General features: G+C 48.5%; 14 non-coding genes across 14 annotated transcripts; all 14 read right to left on the bottom strand.

Annotated features, from left to right (window-relative positions):
* Positions 1-299: 299 nt before the first annotated feature.
* On the bottom strand, positions 300-467 carry LOC142476121 (U1 spliceosomal RNA). The gene has a single exon (XR_012791364.1). It is a non-coding gene; the product is annotated as a U1 spliceosomal RNA (small nuclear RNA).
* Positions 468-1,729: 1,262 nt separating this feature from the next.
* On the bottom strand, positions 1,730-1,897 carry LOC142476119 (U1 spliceosomal RNA). The gene has a single exon (XR_012791363.1). It is a non-coding gene; the product is annotated as a U1 spliceosomal RNA (small nuclear RNA).
* A 1,291-nt stretch (positions 1,898-3,188) lies between these two features.
* Positions 3,189-3,356, bottom strand: LOC142476117 (U1 spliceosomal RNA). The gene has a single exon (XR_012791361.1). It is a non-coding gene; the product is annotated as a U1 spliceosomal RNA (small nuclear RNA).
* Positions 3,357-4,651: 1,295 nt separating this feature from the next.
* LOC142476116 (U1 spliceosomal RNA) lies at positions 4,652-4,819 on the bottom strand. Its single transcript, XR_012791360.1, has one exon. It is a non-coding gene; the product is annotated as a U1 spliceosomal RNA (small nuclear RNA).
* Positions 4,820-6,111: 1,292 nt separating this feature from the next.
* LOC142476115 (U1 spliceosomal RNA) lies at positions 6,112-6,279 on the bottom strand. The gene has a single exon (XR_012791359.1). It is a non-coding gene; the product is annotated as a U1 spliceosomal RNA (small nuclear RNA).
* Positions 6,280-7,560: 1,281 nt separating this feature from the next.
* Positions 7,561-7,728, bottom strand: LOC142476114 (U1 spliceosomal RNA). The gene has a single exon (XR_012791358.1). It is a non-coding gene; the product is annotated as a U1 spliceosomal RNA (small nuclear RNA).
* A 1,288-nt stretch (positions 7,729-9,016) lies between these two features.
* LOC142476113 (U1 spliceosomal RNA) lies at positions 9,017-9,184 on the bottom strand. Its single transcript, XR_012791357.1, has one exon. It is a non-coding gene; the product is annotated as a U1 spliceosomal RNA (small nuclear RNA).
* Positions 9,185-10,465: 1,281 nt separating this feature from the next.
* Positions 10,466-10,633, bottom strand: LOC142476170 (U1 spliceosomal RNA). Its single transcript, XR_012791414.1, has one exon. It is a non-coding gene; the product is annotated as a U1 spliceosomal RNA (small nuclear RNA).
* A 1,310-nt stretch (positions 10,634-11,943) lies between these two features.
* On the bottom strand, positions 11,944-12,111 carry LOC142476169 (U1 spliceosomal RNA). Its single transcript, XR_012791413.1, has one exon. It is a non-coding gene; the product is annotated as a U1 spliceosomal RNA (small nuclear RNA).
* Positions 12,112-13,372: 1,261 nt separating this feature from the next.
* Positions 13,373-13,540, bottom strand: LOC142476168 (U1 spliceosomal RNA). The gene has a single exon (XR_012791412.1). It is a non-coding gene; the product is annotated as a U1 spliceosomal RNA (small nuclear RNA).
* A 1,310-nt stretch (positions 13,541-14,850) lies between these two features.
* LOC142476167 (U1 spliceosomal RNA) lies at positions 14,851-15,018 on the bottom strand. Its single transcript, XR_012791411.1, has one exon. It is a non-coding gene; the product is annotated as a U1 spliceosomal RNA (small nuclear RNA).
* A 1,261-nt stretch (positions 15,019-16,279) lies between these two features.
* Positions 16,280-16,447, bottom strand: LOC142476166 (U1 spliceosomal RNA). The gene has a single exon (XR_012791410.1). It is a non-coding gene; the product is annotated as a U1 spliceosomal RNA (small nuclear RNA).
* A 1,312-nt stretch (positions 16,448-17,759) lies between these two features.
* LOC142476164 (U1 spliceosomal RNA) lies at positions 17,760-17,927 on the bottom strand. The gene has a single exon (XR_012791408.1). It is a non-coding gene; the product is annotated as a U1 spliceosomal RNA (small nuclear RNA).
* A 1,312-nt stretch (positions 17,928-19,239) lies between these two features.
* On the bottom strand, positions 19,240-19,407 carry LOC142476163 (U1 spliceosomal RNA). The gene has a single exon (XR_012791407.1). It is a non-coding gene; the product is annotated as a U1 spliceosomal RNA (small nuclear RNA).
* Positions 19,408-19,962: the final 555 nt, after the last annotated feature.

Genomic DNA, 19,962 nt, shown 5'->3' with positions numbered 1-19,962 from the left:
TCCATTTTTTCAAATCCAGATTTGATTGTAAATGTGCTGTTTTTTTCATAAATATATATATACAGTACACAGTATTTGTTTCCCTATTTCCCAATCCACCTGTGAACTTATTCCTAAACGTCTGTGCAGGTACATCATTGTCATTTGTCCCTGTTTGAGATGTTGCTAGCTGGCTATTTATTGTACATGGTGCTCCTTTTTGCCAGCAGTTATTGACCATGCCCAAAGCCCAAGCAGTGGGAATAGCAGCAGCTTGTCTGAACAAACACCTGTTTCTGTTTTTTGTAACCATCCAAAAACAGGGGAGAGCGCGCACGCAGTCCCCCACTACCAGAAATTGTGCAGTCGAGTTTCCCGCATGTGGGGAAATCGCAGAGGTCAGCTAGCTCCAAGTGCAATGAGCTAGCCTCGCCCTGGGAGAGCCACCTGCTGGAGCATGGCTTAAAACTCCCCTGCCAGGTAAGTATGAGTTGCAATGGCGCGCTGGGGGCAACTAGCCCTGTCCCAGGACAACTGTCACCCTTGTGGAGAGAGCAGCTTGGTCATTGGTGCAGCAAGCAACACAGTACCTGAGGCCTAGTATCTGAGCCGCTGCAGCCAGCACCTGCAGCAAGGAGCAGCCTAGGCCATTCCATGCAAACATTTGTGCAGCAGCAGCAGCAGCAGCAGCAGCAGCAGCAGCAGCAGCAGCAGCAATGAATATTTGTCAAACAACATAGATCCAAGACACCCCGTCCTCCTCCCCCCCCCCCCAGAGAAGCAAAGCAAAGCAAAGCAAAGCAAAGCAAAGCAAAGCCAAACCAAACCCTCCCCCCCATCCAACAAGCACCCAGAGCAGCCAAGCTTCGCCGTAAGGTACTTCTTCTTAGTTTTAAAAGAAAGAAGCAATCACTTTGAACACCGCTCAGCTCTGTCATTTCAGCTGCCGGAGAGACAGGGGGACACCATATTTCTGGGGTGGCTTTCTACATCTCCCCTACCTGCTGGCACTCTCTTTTTCTGACCTCCACTGACACCTGCTGCTGCTGCTGCTGCATAAAAAGGGAGAGGTGCCCTGTCCTGCTGGCAAACGTGACACTTTGGCCCTTACCAGCATGGCTGTTTACCTGGCATTTGCATAAATATAGAAGCAAGCTAACACTGTCTGCTGCTCCATGGATAGAGATAGATAGATAGATAGATAGATAGATAGATAGATAGATAGATAGATTGTTTTTTGCACAGCTCAGCAGATAGTCTGCAATCTGTTGCTTTTAAATGCTGCTCTTTGTTACTTTGGAGCCTAGAAACTCTAGAACGTACTGTACACTCCCTTTGTGATATCATCACAGGGGGTTGTCTGGCTACAGAGACCCAGACATACCATGTAGAACTAGGGTGGGGAGGGGGTGAAATAAAAACCCCATATCATATCCTGCAAGCAAGGACCGTCCATTTTTTCAAATCCAGATTTGATTGTAAATGTGCTGTTTTTTTCATAAATATATATATACAGTACACAGTATTTGTTTCCCTATTTCCCAATCCACCTGTGAACTTATTCCTAAACGTCTGTGCAGGTACATCATTGTCATTTGTCCCTGTTTGAGATGTTGCTAGCTGGCTATTTATTGTACATGGTGCTCCTTTTTGCCAGCAGTTATTGACCATGCCCAAAGCCCAAGCAGTGGGAATAGCAGCAGCTTGTCTGAACAAACACCTGTTTCTGTTTTTTGTAACCATCCAAAAACAGGGGAGAGCGCGCACGCAGTCCCCCACTACCAGAAATTGTGCAGTCGAGTTTCCCGCATGTGGGGAAATCGCAGAGGTCAGCTAGCTCCAAGTGCAATGAGCTAGCCTCGCCCTGGGAGAGCCACCTGCTGGAGCATGGCTTAAAACTCCCCTGCCAGGTAAGTATGAGTTGCAATGGCGCGCTGGGGGCAACTAGCCCTGTCCCAGGACAACTGTCACCCTTGTGGAGAGAGCAGCTTGGTCATTGGTGCAGCAAGCAACACAGTACCTGAGGCCTAGTATCTGAGCCGCTGCAGCCAGCACCTGCAGCAAGGAGCAGCCTAGGCCATTCCATGCAAACATTTGTGCAGCAGCAGCAGCAGCAGCAGCAGCAGCAGCAGCAGCAGCAGCAGCAGCAGCAGCAGCAATGAATATTTGTCAAACAACATAGATCCAAGACACCCCGTCCTCCTCCCCCCCCCCCCCCAGAAGCGAAGCAAAGCAAAGCAAAGGAAAGCAAAGCAAAGCAAAGCCAAACCAAACCCTCCCCCCCATCCAACAAGCACCCAGAGCAGCCAAGCTTCGCCGTAAGGTACTTCTTCTTAGTTTTAAAAGAAAGAAGCAATCACTTTGAACACCGCTCAGCTCTGTCATTTCAGCTGCCGGAGAGACAGGGGGACACCATATTTCTGGGGTGGCTTTCTACATCTCCCCTACCTGCTGGCACTCTCTTTTTCTGACCTCCACTGACACCTGCTGCTGCTGCTGCTGCTGCTGCATAAAAAGGGAGAGGTGCCCTGTCCTGCTGGCAAACGTGACACTTTGGCCCTTACCAGCATGGCTGTTTACCTGGCATTTGCATAAATATAGAAGCAAGCTAACACTGTCTGCTGCTCCATGGATAGAGATAGATAGATAGATAGATAGATAGATAGATAGATAGATAGATAGATAGAGATTGTTTTTTGCACAGCTCAGCAGATAGTCTGCAATCTGTTGCTTTTAAATGCTGCTCTTTGTTACTTTGGAGCCTAGAAACTCTAGAACGTACTGTACACTCCCTTTGTGATATCATCACAGGGGGTTGTCTGGCTACAGAGACCCAGACATACCATGTAGAACTAGGGTGGGGAGGGGGTGAAATAAAAACCCCATATCATATCCTGCAAGCAAGGACCGTCCATTTTTTCAAATCCAGATTTGATTGTAAATGTGCTGTTTTTTTCATAAATATATATATACAGTACACAGTATTTGTTTCCCTATTTCCCAATCCACCTGTGAACTTATTCCTAAACGTCTGTGCAGGTACATCATTGTCATTTGTCCCTGTTTGAGATGTTGCTAGCTGGCTATTTATTGTACATGGTGCTCCTTTTTGCCAGCAGTTATTGACCATGCCCAAAGCCCAAGCAGTGGGAATAGCAGCAGCTTGTCTGAACAAACACCTGTTTCTGTTTTTTGTAACCATCCAAAAACAGGGGAGAGCGCGCACGCAGTCCCCCACTACCAGAAATTGTGCAGTCGAGTTTCCCGCATGTGGGGAAATCGCAGAGGTCAGCTAGCTCCAAGTGCAATGAGCTAGCCTCGCCCTGGGAGAGCCACCTGCTGGAGCATGGCTTAAAACTCCCCTGCCAGGTAAGTATGAGTTGCAATGGCGCGCTGGGGGCAACTAGCCCTGTCCCAGGACAACTGTCACCCTTGTGGAGAGAGCAGCTTGGTCATTGGTGCAGCAAGCAACACAGTACCTGAGGCCTAGTATCTGAGCCGCTGCAGCCAGCACCTGCAGCAAGGAGCAGCCTAGGCCATTCCATGCAAACATTTGTGCAGCAGCAGCAGCAGCAGCAGCAGCAGCAGCAGCAGCAGCAGCAGCAGCAGCAGCAGCAATGAATATTTGTCAAACAACATAGATCCAAGACACCCCGTCCTCCTCCCCCCCCCCCCAGAAGCGAAGCAAAGCAAAGCAAAGCAAAGCAAAGCAAAGCAAAGCAAAGCCAAACCAAACCCTCCCCCCCATCCAACAAGCACCCAGAGCAGCCAAGCTTCGCCGTAAGGTACTTCTTCTTAGTTTTAAAAGAAAGAAGCAATCACTTTGAACACCGCTCAGCTCTGTCATTTCAGCTGCCGGAGAGACAGGGGGACACCATATTTCTGGGGTGGCTTTCTACATCTCCCCTACCTGCTGGCACTCTCTTTTTCTGACCTCCACTGACACCTGCTGCTGCTGCTGCTGCTGCATAAAAAGGGAGAGGTGCCCTGTCCTGCTGGCAAACGTGACACTTTGGCCCTTACCAGCATGGCTGTTTACCTGGCATTTGCATAAATATAGAAGCAAGCTAACACTGTCTGCTGCTCCATGGATAGAGATAGATAGATAGATAGATAGATAGATAGATAGATAGATAGATAGATAGATAGAGATTGTTTTTTGCACAGCTCAGCAGATAGTCTGCAATCTGTTGCTTTTAAATGCTGCTCTTTGTTACTTTGGAGCCTAGAAACTCTAGAACGTACTGTACACTCCCTTTGTGATATCATCACAGGGGGTTGTCTGGCTACAGAGACCCAGACATACCATGTAGAACTAGGGTGGGGAGGGGGTGAAATAAAAACCCCATATCATATCCTGCAAGCAAGGACCGTCCATTTTTTCAAATCCAGATTTGATTGTAAATGTGCTGTTTTTTTCATAAATATATATATACAGTACACAGTATTTGTTTCCCTATTTCCCAATCCACCTGTGAACTTATTCCTAAACGTCTGTGCAGGTACATCATTGTCATTTGTCCCTGTTTGAGATGTTGCTAGCTGGCTATTTATTGTACATGGTGCTCCTTTTTGCCAGCAGTTATTGACCATGCCCAAAGCCCAAGCAGTGGGAATAGCAGCAGCTTGTCTGAACAAACACCTGTTTCTGTTTTTTGTAACCATCCAAAAACAGGGGAGAGCGCGCACGCAGTCCCCCACTACCAGAAATTGTGCAGTCGAGTTTCCCGCATGTGGGGAAATCGCAGAGGTCAGCTAGCTCCAAGTGCAATGAGCTAGCCTCGCCCTGGGAGAGCCACCTGCTGGAGCATGGCTTAAAACTCCCCTGCCAGGTAAGTATGAGTTGCAATGGCGCGCTGGGGGCAACTAGCCCTGTCCCAGGACAACTGTCACCCTTGTGGAGAGAGCAGCTTGGTCATTGGTGCAGCAAGCAACACAGTACCTGAGGCCTAGTATCTGAGCCGCTGCAGCCAGCACCTGCAGCAAGGAGCAGCCTAGGCCATTCCATGCAAACATTTGTGCAGCAGCAGCAGCAGCAGCAGCAGCAGCAGCAGCAGCAGCAGCAGCAGCAGCAGCAGCAATGAATATTTGTCAAACAACATAGATCCAAGACACCCCGTCCTCCTCCCCCCCCCCCCAGAAGCGAAGCAAAGCAAAGCAAAGCAAAGCAAAGCAAAGCAAAGCAAAGCCAAACCAAACCCTCCCCCCCATCCAACAAGCACCCAGAGCAGCCAAGCTTCGCCGTAAGGTACTTCTTCTTAGTTTTAAAAGAAAGAAGCAATCACTTTGAACACCGCTCAGCTCTGTCATTTCAGCTGCCGGAGAGACAGGGGGACACCATATTTCTGGGGTGGCTTTCTACATCTCCCCTACCTGCTGGCACTCTCTTTTTCTGACCTCCACTGACACCTGCTGCTGCTGCTGCTGCTGCTGCATAAAAAGGGAGAGGTGCCCTGTCCTGCTGGCAAACGTGACACTTTGGCCCTTACCAGCATGGCTGTTTACCTGGCATTTGCATAAATATAGAAGCAAGCTAACACTGTCTGCTGCTCCATGGATGAGATAGATAGATAGATAGATAGATAGATAGATAGATAGATAGATAGATAGAATTGTTTTTTGCACAGCTCAGCAGATAGTCTGCAATCTGTTGCTTTTAAATGCTGCTCTTTGTTACTTTGGAGCCTAGAAACTCTAGAACGTACTGTACACTCCCTTTGTGATATCATCACAGGGGGTTGTCTGGCTACAGAGACCCAGACATACCATGTAGAACTAGGGTGGGGAGGGGGTGAAATAAAAACCCCATATCATATCCTGCAAGCAAGGACCGTCCATTTTTTCAAATCCAGATTTGATTGTAAATGTGCTGTTTTTTTCATAAATATATATATACAGTACACAGTATTTGTTTCCCTATTTCCCAATCCACCTGTGAACTTATTCCTAAACGTCTGTGCAGGTACATCATTGTCATTTGTCCCTGTTTGAGATGTTGCTAGCTGGCTATTTATTGTACATGGTGCTCCTTTTTGCCAGCAGTTATTGACCATGCCCAAAGCCCAAGCAGTGGGAATAGCAGCAGCTTGTCTGAACAAACACCTGTTTCTGTTTTTTGTAACCATCCAAAAACAGGGGAGAGCGCGCACGCAGTCCCCCACTACCAGAAATTGTGCAGTCGAGTTTCCCGCATGTGGGGAAATCGCAGAGGTCAGCTAGCTCCAAGTGCAATGAGCTAGCCTCGCCCTGGGAGAGCCACCTGCTGGAGCATGGCTTAAAACTCCCCTGCCAGGTAAGTATGAGTTGCAATGGCGCGCTGGGGGCAACTAGCCCTGTCCCAGGACAACTGTCACCCTTGTGGAGAGAGCAGCTTGGTCATTGGTGCAGCAAGCAACACAGTACCTGAGGCCTAGTATCTGAGCCGCTGCAGCCAGCACCTGCAGCAAGGAGCAGCCTAGGCTCCATGCAAACATTTGTGCAGCAGCAGCAGCAGCAGCAGCAGCAGCAGCAGCAGCAGCAGCAGCAGCAGCAATGAATATTTGTCAAACAACATAGATCCAAGACACCCCGTCCTCCTCCCCCCCCCCCCAGAAGCGAAGCAAAGCAAAGCAAAGCAAAGCAAAGCAAAGCCAAACCAAACCCTCCCCCCCATCCAACAAGCACCCAGAGCAGCCAAGCTTCGCCGTAAGGTACTTCTTCTTAGTTTTAAAAGAAAGAAGCAATCACTTTGAACACCGCTCAGCTCTGTCATTTCAGCTGCCGGAGAGACAGGGGGACACCATATTTCTGGGGTGGCTTTCTACATCTCCCCTACCTGCTGGCACTCTCTTTTTCTGACCTCCACTGACACCTGCTGCTGCTGCTGCTGCTGCTGCTGCTGCATAAAAAGGGAGAGGTGCCCTGTCCTGCTGGCAAACGTGACACTTTGGCCCTTACCAGCATGGCTGTTTACCTGGCATTTGCATAAATATAGAAGCAAGCTAACACTGTCTGCTGCTCCATGGATAGAGATAGATAGATAGATAGATAGATAGATAGATAGATAGATAGATAGATAGAGATTGTTTTTTGCACAGCTCAGCAGATAGTCTGCAATCTGTTGCTTTTAAATGCTGCTCTTTGTTACTTTGGAGCCTAGAAACTCTAGAACGTACTGTACACTCCCTTTGTGATATCATCACAGGGGGTTGTCTGGCTACAGAGACCCAGACATACCATGTAGAACTAGGGTGGGGAGGGGGTGAAATAAAAACCCCATATCATATCCTGCAAGCAAGGACCGTCCATTTTTTCAAATCCAGATTTGATTGTAAATGTGCTGTTTTTTTCATAAATATATATATACAGTACACAGTATTTGTTTCCCTATTTCCCAATCCACCTGTGAACTTATTCCTAAACGTCTGTGCAGGTACATCATTGTCATTTGTCCCTGTTTGAGATGTTGCTAGCTGGCTATTTATTGTACATGGTGCTCCTTTTTGCCAGCAGTTATTGACCATGCCCAAAGCCCAAGCAGTGGGAATAGCAGCAGCTTGTCTGAACAAACACCTGTTTCTGTTTTTTGTAACCATCCAAAAACAGGGGAGAGCGCGCACGCAGTCCCCCACTACCAGAAATTGTGCAGTCGAGTTTCCCGCATGTGGGGAAATCGCAGAGGTCAGCTAGCTCCAAGTGCAATGAGCTAGCCTCGCCCTGGGAGAGCCACCTGCTGGAGCATGGCTTAAAACTCCCCTGCCAGGTAAGTATGAGTTGCAATGGCGCGCTGGGGGCAACTAGCCCTGTCCCAGGACAACTGTCACCCTTGTGGAGAGAGCAGCTTGGTCATTGGTGCAGCAAGCAACACAGTACCTGAGGCCTAGTATCTGAGCCGCTGCAGCCAGCACCTGCAGCAAGGAGCAGCCTAGGCCATTCCATGCAAACATTTGTGCTGCAGCAGCAGCAGCAGCAGCAGCAGCAGCAGCAGCAGCAATGAATATTTGTCAAACAACATAGATCCAAGACACCCCGTCCTCCTCCCCCCCCCCCCAGAAGCGAAGCAAAGCAAAGCAAAGCAAAGCAAAGCAAAGCAAAGCAAAGCAAAGCAAAGCAAAGCAAAGCAAAGCAAAGCCAAACCAAACCCTCCCCCCCATCCAACAAGCACCCAGAGCAGCCAAGCTTCGCCGTAAGGTACTTCTTCTTAGTTTTAAAAGAAAGAAGCAATCACTTTGAACACCGCTCAGCTCTGTCATTTCAGCTGCCGGAGAGACAGGGGGACACCATATTTCTGGGGTGGCTTTCTACATCTCCCCTACCTGCTGGCACTCTCTTTTTCTGACCTCCACTGACACCTGCTGCTGCTGCTGCTGCATAAAAAGGGAGAGGTGCCCTGTCCTGCTGGCAAACGTGACACTTTGGCCCTTACCAGCATGGCTGTTTACCTGGCATTTGCATAAATATAGAAGCAAGCTAACACTGTCTGCTGCTCCATGGATAGAGATAGATAGATAGATAGATAGATAGATAGATAGATAGAGATTGTTTTTTGCACAGCTCAGCAGATAGTCTGCAATCTGTTGCTTTTAAATGCTGCTCTTTGTTACTTTGGAGCCTAGAAACTCTAGAACGTACTGTACACTCCCTTTGTGATATCATCACAGGGGGTTGTCTGGCTACAGAGACCCAGACATACCATGTAGAACTAGGGTGGGGAGGGGGTGAAATAAAAACCCCATATCATATCCTGCAAGCAAGGACCGTCCATTTTTTCAAATCCAGATTTGATTGTAAATGTGCTGTTTTTTTCATAAATATATATATACAGTACACAGTATTTGTTTCCCTATTTCCCAATCCACCTGTGAACTTATTCCTAAACGTCTGTGCAGGTACATCATTGTCATTTGTCCCTGTTTGAGATGTTGCTAGCTGGCTATTTATTGTACATGGTGCTCCTTTTTGCCAGCAGTTATTGACCATGCCCAAAGCCCAAGCAGTGGGAATAGCAGCAGCTTGTCTGAACAAACACCTGTTTCTGTTTTTTGTAACCATCCAAAAACAGGGGAGAGCGCGCACGCAGTCCCCCACTACCAGAAATTGTGCAGTCGAGTTTCCCGCATGTGGGGAAATCGCAGAGGTCAGCTAGCTCCAAGTGCAATGAGCTAGCCTCGCCCTGGGAGAGCCACCTGCTGGAGCATGGCTTAAAACTCCCCTGCCAGGTAAGTATGAGTTGCAATGGCGCGCTGGGGGCAACTAGCCCTGTCCCAGGACAACTGTCACCCTTGTGGAGAGAGCAGCTTGGTCATTGGTGCAGCAAGCAACACAGTACCTGAGGCCTAGTATCTGAGCCGCTGCAGCCAGCACCTGCAGCAAGGAGCAGCCTAGGCCATTCCATGCAAACATTTGTGCAGCAGCAGCAGCAGCAGCAGCAGCAGCAGCAGCAGCAGCAGCAGCAGCAATGAATATTTGTCAAACAACATAGATCCAAGACACCCCGTCCTCCTCCCCCCCCCCCCAGAAGCGAAGCAAAGCAAAGCAAAGCAAAGCAAAGCAAAGCCAAACCAAACCCTCCCCCCCATCCAACAAGCACCCAGAGCAGCCAAGCTTCGCCGTAAGGTACTTCTTCTTAGTTTTAAAAGAAAGAAGCAATCACTTTGAACACCGCTCAGCTCTGTCATTTCAGCTGCCGGAGAGACAGGGGGACACCATATTTCTGGGGTGGCTTTCTACATCTCCCCTACCTGCTGGCACTCTCTTTTTCTGACCTCCACTGACACCTGCTGCTGCTGCTGCTGCTGCTGCTGCTGCATAAAAAGGGAGAGGTGCCCTGTCCTGCTGGCAAACGTGACACTTTGGCCCTTACCAGCATGGCTGTTTACCTGGCATTTGCATAAATATAGAAGCAAGCTAACACTGTCTGCTGCTCCATGGATAGAGATAGATAGATAGATAGATAGATAGATAGATAGATAGATAGATAGATAGAGATTGTTTTTTGCACAGCTCAGCAGATAGTCTGCAATCTGTTGCTTTTAAATGCTGCTCTTTGTTACTTTGGAGCCTAGAAACTCTAGAACGTACTGTACACTCCCTTTGTGATATCATCACAGGGGGTTGTCTGGCTACAGAGACCCAGACATACCATGTAGAACTAGGGTGGGGAGGGGGTGAAATAAAAACCCCATATCATATCCTGCAAGCAAGGACCGTCCATTTTTTCAAATCCAGATTTGATTGTAAATGTGCTGTTTTTTTCATAAATATATATATACAGTACACAGTATTTGTTTCCCTATTTCCCAATCCACCTGTGAACTTATTCCTAAACGTCTGTGCAGGTACATCATTGTCATTTGTCCCTGTTTGAGATGTTGCTAGCTGGCTATTTATTGTACATGGTGCTCCTTTTTGCCAGCAGTTATTGACCATGCCCAAAGCCCAAGCAGTGGGAATAGCAGCAGCTTGTCTGAACAAACACCTGTTTCTGTTTTTTGTAACCATCCAAAAACAGGGGAGAGCGCGCACGCAGTCCCCCACTACCAGAAATTGTGCAGTCGAGTTTCCCGCATGTGGGGAAATCGCAGAGGTCAGCTAGCTCCAAGTGCAATGAGCTAGCCTCGCCCTGGGAGAGCCACCTGCTGGAGCATGGCTTAAAACTCCCCTGCCAGGTAAGTATGAGTTGCAATGGCGCGCTGGGGGCAACTAGCCCTGTCCCAGGACAACTGTCACCCTTGTGGAGAGAGCAGCTTGGTCATTGGTGCAGCAAGCAACACAGTACCTGAGGCCTAGTATCTGAGCCGCTGCAGCCAGCACCTGCAGCAAGGAGCAGCCTAGGCCATTCCATGCAAACATTTGTGCTGCAGCAGCAGCAGCAGCAGCAGCAGCAGCAGCAGCAGCAATGAATATTTGTCAAACAACATAGATCCAAGACACCCCGTCCTCCTCCCCCCCCCCCCAGAAGCGAAGCAAAGCAAAGCAAAGCAAAGCAAAGCAAAGCAAAGCAAAGCAAAGCAAAGCAAAGCAAAGCAAAGCAAAGCCAAACCAAACCCTCCCCCCCATCCAACAAGCACCCAGAGCAGCCAAGCTTCGCCGTAAGGTACTTCTTCTTAGTTTTAAAAGAAAGAAGCAATCACTTTGAACACCGCTCAGCTCTGTCATTTCAGCTGCCGGAGAGACAGGGGGACACCATATTTCTGGGGTGGCTTTCTACATCTCCCCTACCTGCTGGCACTCTCTTTTTCTGACCTCCACTGACACCTGCTGCTGCTGCTGCTGCTGCTGCATAAAAAGGGAGAGGTGCCCTGTCCTGCTGGCAAACGTGACACTTTGGCCCTTACCAGCATGGCTGTTTACCTGGCATTTGCATAAATATAGAAGCAAGCTAACACTGTCTGCTGCTCCATGGATAGAGATAGATAGATAGATAGATAGATAGATAGATAGATAGATAGATAGATAGATAGAGATTGTTTTTTGCACAGCTCAGCAGATAGTCTGCAATCTGTTGCTTTTAAATGCTGCTCTTTGTTACTTTGGAGCCTAGAAACTCTAGAACGTACTGTACACTCCCTTTGTGATATCATCACAGGGGGTTGTCTGGCTACAGAGACCCAGACATACCATGTAGAACTAGGGTGGGGAGGGGGTGAAATAAAAACCCCATATCATATCCTGCAAGCAAGGACCGTCCATTTTTTCAAATCCAGATTTGATTGTAAATGTGCTGTTTTTTTCATAAATATATATATACAGTACACAGTATTTGTTTCCCTATTTCCCAATCCACCTGTGAACTTATTCCTAAACGTCTGTGCAGGTACATCATTGTCATTTGTCCCTGTTTGAGATGTTGCTAGCTGGCTATTTATTGTACATGGTGCTCCTTTTTGCCAGCAGTTATTGACCATGCCCAAAGCCCAAGCAGTGGGAATAGCAGCAGCTTGTCTGAACAAACACCTGTTTCTGTTTTTTGTAACCATCCAAAAACAGGGGAGAGCGCGCACGCAGTCCCCCACTACCAGAAATTGTGCAGTCGAGTTTCCCGCATGTGGGGAAATCGCAGAGGTCAGCTAGCTCCAAGTGCAATGAGCTAGCCTCGCCCTGGGAGAGCCACCTGCTGGAGCATGGCTTAAAACTCCCCTGCCAGGTAAGTATGAGTTGCAATGGCGCGCTGGGGGCAACTAGCCCTGTCCCAGGACAACTGTCACCCTTGTGGAGAGAGCAGCTTGGTCATTGGTGCAGCAAGCAACACAGTACCTGAGGCCTAGTATCTGAGCCGCTGCAGCCAGCACCTGCAGCAAGGAGCAGCCTAGGCCATTCCATGCAAACATTTGTGCAGCAGCAGCAGCAGCAGCAGCAGCAGCAGCAGCAGCAGCAGCAGCAGCAATGAATATTTGTCAAACAACATAGATCCAAGACACCCCGTCCTCCTCCCCCCCCCCCCAGAAGCGAAGCAAAGCAAAGCAAAGCAAAGCAAAGCAAAGCCAAACCAAACCCTCCCCCCCATCCAACAAGCACCCAGAGCAGCCAAGCTTCGCCGTAAGGTACTTCTTCTTAGTTTTAAAAGAAAGAAGCAATCACTTTGAACACCGCTCAGCTCTGTCATTTCAGCTGCCGGAGAGACAGGGGGACACCATATTTCTGGGGTGGCTTTCTACATCTCCCCTACCTGCTGGCACTCTCTTTTTCTGACCTCCACTGACACCTGCTGCTGCTGCTGCTGCATAAAAAGGGAGAGGTGCCCTGTCCTGCTGGCAAACGTGACACTTTGGCCCTTACCAGCATGGCTGTTTACCTGGCATTTGCATAAATATAGAAGCAAGCTAACACTGTCTGCTGCTCCATGGATAGAGATAGATAGATAGATAGATAGATAGATAGATAGATAGATAGAGATTGTTTTTTGCACAGCTCAGCAGATAGTCTGCAATCTGTTGCTTTTAAATGCTGCTCTTTGTTACTTTGGAGCCTAGAAACTCTAGAACGTACTGTACACTCCCTTTGTGATATCATCACAGGGGGTTGTCTGGCTACAGAGACCCAGACATACCATGTAGAACTAGGGTGGGGAGGGGGTGAAATAAAAACCCCATATCATATCCTGCAAGCAAGGACCGTCCATTTTTTCAAATCCAGATTTGATTGTAAATGTGCTGTTTTTTTCATAAATATATATATACAGTACACAGTATTTGTTTCCCTATTTCCCAATCCACCTGTGAACTTATTCCTAAACGTCTGTGCAGGTACATCATTGTCATTTGTCCCTGTTTGAGATGTTGCTAGCTGGCTATTTATTGTACATGGTGCTCCTTTTTGCCAGCAGTTATTGACCATGCCCAAAGCCCAAGCAGTGGGAATAGCAGCAGCTTGTCTGAACAAACACCTGTTTCTGTTTTTTGTAACCATCCAAAAACAGGGGAGAGCGCGCACGCAGTCCCCCACTACCAGAAATTGTGCAGTCGAGTTTCCCGCATGTGGGGAAATCGCAGAGGTCAGCTAGCTCCAAGTGCAATGAGCTAGCCTCGCCCTGGGAGAGCCACCTGCTGGAGCATGGCTTAAAACTCCCCTGCCAGGTAAGTATGAGTTGCAATGGCGCGCTGGGGGCAACTAGCCCTGTCCCAGGACAACTGTCACCCTTGTGGAGAGAGCAGCTTGGTCATTGGTGCAGCAAGCAACACAGTACCTGAGGCCTAGTATCTGAGCCGCTGCAGCCAGCACCTGCAGCAAGGAGCAGCCTAGGCCATTCCATGCAAACATTTGTGCTGCAGCAGCAGCAGCAGCAGCAGCAGCAGCAGCAGCAGCAATGAATATTTGTCAAACAACATAGATCCAAGACACCCCGTCCTCCTCCCCCCCCCCCCAGAAGCGAAGCAAAGCAAAGCAAAGCAAAGCAAAGCAAAGCAAAGCAAAGCAAAGCAAAGCAAAGCAAAGCAAAGCAAAGCCAAACCAAACCCTCCCCCCCATCCAACAAGCACCCAGAGCAGCCAAGCTTCGCCGTAAGGTACTTCTTCTTAGTTTTAAAAGAAAGAAGCAATCACTTTGAACACCGCTCAGCTCTGTCATTTCAGCTGCCGGAGAGACAGGGGGACACCATATTTCTGGGGTGGCTTTCTACATCTCCCCTACCTGCTGGCACTCTCTTTTTCTGACCTCCACTGACACCTGCTGCTGCTGCTGCTGCTGCTGCATAAAAAGGGAGAGGTGCCCTGTCCTGCTGGCAAACGTGACACTTTGGCCCTTACCAGCATGGCTGTTTACCTGGCATTTGCATAAATATAGAAGCAAGCTAACACTGTCTGCTGCTCCATGGATAGAGATAGATAGATAGATAGATAGATAGATAGATAGATAGATAGATAGATAGATAGAGATTGTTTTTTGCACAGCTCAGCAGATAGTCTGCAATCTGTTGCTTTTAAATGCTGCTCTTTGTTACTTTGGAGCCTAGAAACTCTAGAACGTACTGTACACTCCCTTTGTGATATCATCACAGGGGGTTGTCTGGCTACAGAGACCCAGACATACCATGTAGAACTAGGGTGGGGAGGGGGTGAAATAAAAACCCCATATCATATCCTGCAAGCAAGGACCGTCCATTTTTTCAAATCCAGATTTGATTGTAAATGTGCTGTTTTTTTCATAAATATATATATACAGTACACAGTATTTGTTTCCCTATTTCCCAATCCACCTGTGAACTTATTCCTAAACGTCTGTGCAGGTACATCATTGTCATTTGTCCCTGTTTGAGATGTTGCTAGCTGGCTATTTATTGTACATGGTGCTCCTTTTTGCCAGCAGTTATTGACCATGCCCAAAGCCCAAGCAGTGGGAATAGCAGCAGCTTGTCTGAACAAACACCTGTTTCTGTTTTTTGTAACCATCCAAAAACAGGGGAGAGCGCGCACGCAGTCCCCCACTACCAGAAATTGTGCAGTCGAGTTTCCCGCATGTGGGGAAATCGCAGAGGTCAGCTAGCTCCAAGTGCAATGAGCTAGCCTCGCCCTGGGAGAGCCACCTGCTGGAGCATGGCTTAAAACTCCCCTGCCAGGTAAGTATGAGTTGCAATGGCGCGCTGGGGGCAACTAGCCCTGTCCCAGGACAACTGTCACCCTTGTGGAGAGAGCAGCTTGGTCATTGGTGCAGCAAGCAACACAGTACCTGAGGCCTAGTATCTGAGCCGCTGCAGCCAGCACCTGCAGCAAGGAGCAGCCTAGGCCATTCCATGCAAACATTTGTGCAGCAGCAGCAGCAGCAGCAGCAGCAGCAGCAGCAGCAGCAGCAGCAGCAATGAATATTTGTCAAACAACATAGATCCAAGACACCCCGTCCTCCTCCCCCCCCCCCCAGAAGCGAAGCAAAGCAAAGCAAAGCAAAGCAAAGCAAAGCCAAACCAAACCCTCCCCCCCATCCAACAAGCACCCAGAGCAGCCAAGCTTCGCCGTAAGGTACTTCTTCTTAGTTTTAAAAGAAAGAAGCAATCACTTTGAACACCGCTCAGCTCTGTCATTTCAGCTGCCGGAGAGACAGGGGGACACCATATTTCTGGGGTGGCTTTCTACATCTCCCCTACCTGCTGGCACTCTCTTTTTCTGACCTCCACTGACACCTGCTGCTGCTGCTGCTGCATAAAAAGGGAGAGGTGCCCTGTCCTGCTGGCAAACGTGACACTTTGGCCCTTACCAGCATGGCTGTTTACCTGGCATTTGCATAAATATAGAAGCAAGCTAACACTGTCTGCTGCTCCATGGATAGAGATAGATAGATAGATAGATAGATAGATAGATAGATAGATAGAGATTGTTTTTTGCACAGCTCAGCAGATAGTCTGCAATCTGTTGCTTTTAAATGCTGCTCTTTGTTACTTTGGAGCCTAGAAACTCTAGAACGTACTGTACACTCCCTTTGTGATATCATCACAGGGGGTTGTCTGGCTACAGAGACCCAGACATACCATGTAGAACTAGGGTGGGGAGGGGGTGAAATAAAAACCCCATATCATATCCTGCAAGCAAGGACCGTCCATTTTTTCAAATCCAGATTTGATTGTAAATGTGCTGTTTTTTTCATAAATATATATATACAGTACACAGTATTTGTTTCCCTATTTCCCAATCCACCTGTGAACTTATTCCTAAACGTCTGTGCAGGTACATCATTGTCATTTGTCCCTGTTTGAGATGTTGCTAGCTGGCTATTTATTGTACATGGTGCTCCTTTTTGCCAGCAGTTATTGACCATGCCCAAAGCCCAAGCAGTGGGAATAGCAGCAGCTTGTCTGAACAAACACCTGTTTCTGTTTTTTGTAACCATCCAAAAACAGGGGAGAGCGCGCACGCAGTCCCCCACTACCAGAAATTGTGCAGTCGAGTTTCCCGCATGTGGGGAAATCGCAGAGGTCAGCTAGCTCCAAGTGCAATGAGCTAGCCTCGCCCTGGGAGAGCCACCTGCTGGAGCATGGCTTAAAACTCCCCTGCCAGGTAAGTATGAGTTGCAATGGCGCGCTGGGGGCAACTAGCCCTGTCCCAGGACAACTGTCACCCTTGTGGAGAGAGCAGCTTGGTCATTGGTGCAGCAAGCAACACAGTACCTGAGGCCTAGTATCTGAGCCGCTGCAGCCAGCACCTGCAGCAAGGAGCAGCCTAGGCCATTCCATGCAAACATTTGTGCTGCAGCAGCAGCAGCAGCAGCAGCAGCAGCAGCAGCAGCAATGAATATTTGTCAAACAACATAGATCCAAGACACCCCGTCCTCCTCCCCCCCCCCCCAGAAGCGAAGCAAAGCAAAGCAAAGCAAAGCAAAGCAAAGCAAAGCAAAGCAAAGCAAAGCAAAGCAAAGCAAAGCAAAGCCAAACCAAACCCTCCCCCCCATCCAACAAGCACCCAGAGCAGCCAAGCTTCGCCGTAAGGTACTTCTTCTTAGTTTTAAAAGAAAGAAGCAATCACTTTGAACACCGCTCAGCTCTGTCATTTCAGCTGCCGGAGAGACAGGGGGACACCATATTTCTGGGGTGGCTTTCTACATCTCCCCTACCTGCTGGCACTCTCTTTTTCTGACCTCCACTGACACCTGCTGCTGCTGCTGCTGCTGCTGCTGCTGCATAAAAAGGGAGAGGTGCCCTGTCCTGCTGGCAAACGTGACACTTTGGCCCTTACCAGCATGGCTGTTTACCTGGCATTTGCATAAATATAGAAGCAAGCTAACACTGTCTGCTGCTCCATGGATAGAGATAGATAGATAGATAGATAGATAGATAGATAGATAGATAGATAGATAGAGATTGTTTTTTGCACAGCTCAGCAGATAGTCTGCAATCTGTTGCTTTTAAATGCTGCTCTTTGTTACTTTGGAGCCTAGAAACTCTAGAACGTACTGTACACTCCCTTTGTGATATCATCACAGGGGGTTGTCTGGCTACAGAGACCCAGACATACCATGTAGAACTAGGGTGGGGAGGGGGTGAAATAAAAACCCCATATCATATCCTGCAAGCAAGGACCGTCCATTTTTTCAAATCCAGATTTGATTGTAAATGTGCTGTTTTTTTCATAAATATATATATACAGTACACAGTATTTGTTTCCCTATTTCCCAATCCACCTGTGAACTTATTCCTAAACGTCTGTGCAGGTACATCATTGTCATTTGTCCCTGTTTGAGATGTTGCTAGCTGGCTATTTATTGTACATGGTGCTCCTTTTTGCCAGCAGTTATTGACCATGCCCAAAGCCCAAGCAGTGGGAATAGCAGCAGCTTGTCTGAACAAACACCTGTTTCTGTTTTTTGTAACCATCCAAAAACAGGGGAGAGCGCGCACGCAGTCCCCCACTACCAGAAATTGTGCAGTCGAGTTTCCCGCATGTGGGGAAATCGCAGAGGTCAGCTAGCTCCAAGTGCAATGAGCTAGCCTCGCCCTGGGAGAGCCACCTGCTGGAGCATGGCTTAAAACTCCCCTGCCAGGTAAGTATGAGTTGCAATGGCGCGCTGGGGGCAACTAGCCCTGTCCCAGGACAACTGTCACCCTTGTGGAGAGAGCAGCTTGGTCATTGGTGCAGCAAGCAACACAGTACCTGAGGCCTAGTATCTGAGCCGCTGCAGCCAGCACCTGCAGCAAGGAGCAGCCTAGGCCATTCCATGCAAACATTTGTGCTGCAGCAGCAGCAGCAGCAGCAGCAGCAGCAGCAGCAGCAATGAATATTTGTCAAACAACATAGATCCAAGACACCCCGTCCTCCTCCCCCCCCCCCCAGAAGCGAAGCAAAGCAAAGCAAAGCAAAGCAAAGCAAAGCAAAGCAAAGCAAAGCAAAGCAAAGCAAAGCAAAGCAAAGCCAAACCAAACCCTCCCCCCCATCCAACAAGCACCCAGAGCAGCCAAGCTTCGCCGTAAGGTACTTCTTCTTAGTTTTAAAAGAAAGAAGCAATCACTTTGAACACCGCTCAGCTCTGTCATTTCAGCTGCCGGAGAGACAGGGGGACACCATATTTCTGGGGTGGCTTTCTACATCTCCCCTACCTGCTGGCACTCTCTTTTTCTGACCTCCACTGACACCTGCTGCTGCTGCTGCTGCTGCTGCTGCTGCATAAAAAGGGAGAGGTGCCCTGTCCTGCTGGCAAACGTGACACTTTGGCCCTTACCAGCATGGCTGTTTACCTGGCATTTGCATAAATATAGAAGCAAGCTAACACTGTCTGCTGCTCCATGGATAGAGATAGATAGATAGATAGATAGATAGATAGATAGATAGATAGATAGATAGAGATTGTTTTTTGCACAGCTCAGCAGATAGTCTGCAATCTGTTGCTTTTAAATGCTGCTCTTTGTTACTTTGGAGCCTAGAAACTCTAGAACGTACTGTACACTCCCTTTGTGATATCATCACAGGGGGTTGTCTGGCTACAGAGACCCAGACATACCATGTAGAACTAGGGTGGGGAGGGGGTGAAATAAAAACCCCATATCATATCCTGCAAGCAAGGACCGTCCATTTTTTCAAATCCAGATTTGATTGTAAATGTGCTGTTTTTTTCATAAATATATATATACAGTACACAGTATTTGTTTCCCTATTTCCCAATCCACCTGTGAACTTATTCCTAAACGTCTGTGCAGGTACATCATTGTCATTTGTCCCTGTTTGAGATGTTGCTAGCTGGCTATTTATTGTACATGGTGCTCCTTTTTGCCAGCAGTTATTGACCATGCCCAAAGCCCAAGCAGTGGGAATAGCAGCAGCTTGTCTGAACAAACACCTGTTTCTGTTTTTTGTAACCATCCAAAAACAGGGGAGAGCGCGCACGCAGTCCCCCACTACCAGAAATTGTGCAGTCGAGTTTCCCGCATGTGGGGAAATCGCAGAGGTCAGCTAGCTCCAAGTGCAATGAGCTAGCCTCGCCCTGGGAGAGCCACCTGCTGGAGCATGGCTTAAAACTCCCCTGCCAGGTAAGTATGAGTTGCAATGGCGCGCTGGGGGCAACTAGCCCTGTCCCAGGACAACTGTCACCCTTGTGGAGAGAGCAGCTTGGTCATTGGTGCAGCAAGCAACACAGTACCTGAGGCCTAGTATCTGAGCCGCTGCAGCCAGCACCTGCAGCAAGGAGCAGCCTAGGCCATTCCATGCAAACATTTGTGCTGCAGCAGCAGCAGCAGCAGCAGCAGCAGCAGCAGCAGCAATGAATATTTGTCAAACAACATAGATCCAAGACACCCCGTCCTCCTCCCCCCCCCCCCAGAAGCGAAGCAAAGCAAAGCAAAGCAAAGCAAAGCAAAGCAAAGCAAAGCAAAGCAAAGCAAAGCAAAGCAAAGCAAAGCCAAACCAAACCCTCCCCCCCATCCAACAAGCACCCAGAGCAGCCAAGCTTCGCCGTAAGGTACTTCTTCTTAGTTTTAAAAGAAAGAAGCAATCACTTTGAACACCGCTCAGCTCTGTCATTTCAGCTGCCGGAGAGACAGGGGGACACCATATTTCTGGGGTGGCTTTCTACATCTCCCCTACCTGCTGGCAC

The sequence above is a fragment of the Ascaphus truei genome, unplaced genomic scaffold, assembly GCF_040206685.1.
Source record: "Ascaphus truei isolate aAscTru1 unplaced genomic scaffold, aAscTru1.hap1 HAP1_SCAFFOLD_1464, whole genome shotgun sequence".
Lineage (NCBI taxonomy): Eukaryota > Metazoa > Chordata > Amphibia > Anura > Ascaphidae > Ascaphus > Ascaphus truei.
The sequence above is the reverse complement of the archived record's forward strand: the minus strand, read 5'-3'. Positions and strand labels throughout refer to the sequence as shown.